Here is a 522-nt window from a genome sequence, read left to right as displayed (position 1 = left end):
TTACGCCATGGCTACTCCCCAGGTGGTGCAATGGTAAAGAATCCGCCTGCCGATGGAGGAGACGCGGGAGACTCAGGTTTGATCCCTGGGTTGGGAAGATCCCCTGGAGAAGGAAATGGCAACCCACTCCAGTATTCTTATAGAGAATCCCATGGAGAGAGGGGCCTGGCAGACCACAGTCCAGGGGGTTGCAAAGAATGGGACACAGCTGAGCAAAGCTGAGCATGCACACACGCATGTCATGGCTACAGTCTGGTCATCGTGTAGTTAACTTCTCCACCTGACGGGTTTCAGTGTTTATGAGGTAACTCACAGGATATTCAGAATGTTATCTATAGTCCTTTTCATACTGTTCATGCGGTTCTCAAGGCAAGAATACTGAAGTGGTTTGCCATTCCCTTCTCTCTTCAGACTTAAATTGAAGAAAGTAGGGAAAACCACTAGACCATTCAGTTATGACCTAAATCAAATCCCTTATGATTATACAGTGGAAGTGAGAAATAGATTTAAGGGCCTAGATCT

The sequence above is a fragment of the Bison bison genome, unplaced genomic scaffold (assembly GCF_000754665.1).
Source record: "Bison bison bison isolate TAMUID 2011002044 unplaced genomic scaffold, Bison_UMD1.0 scf7180017864043, whole genome shotgun sequence".
In the NCBI taxonomy this organism is placed as follows: Eukaryota; Metazoa; Chordata; class Mammalia; order Artiodactyla; family Bovidae; genus Bison; species Bison bison.
This window is presented reverse-complemented; position numbering follows the sequence as displayed.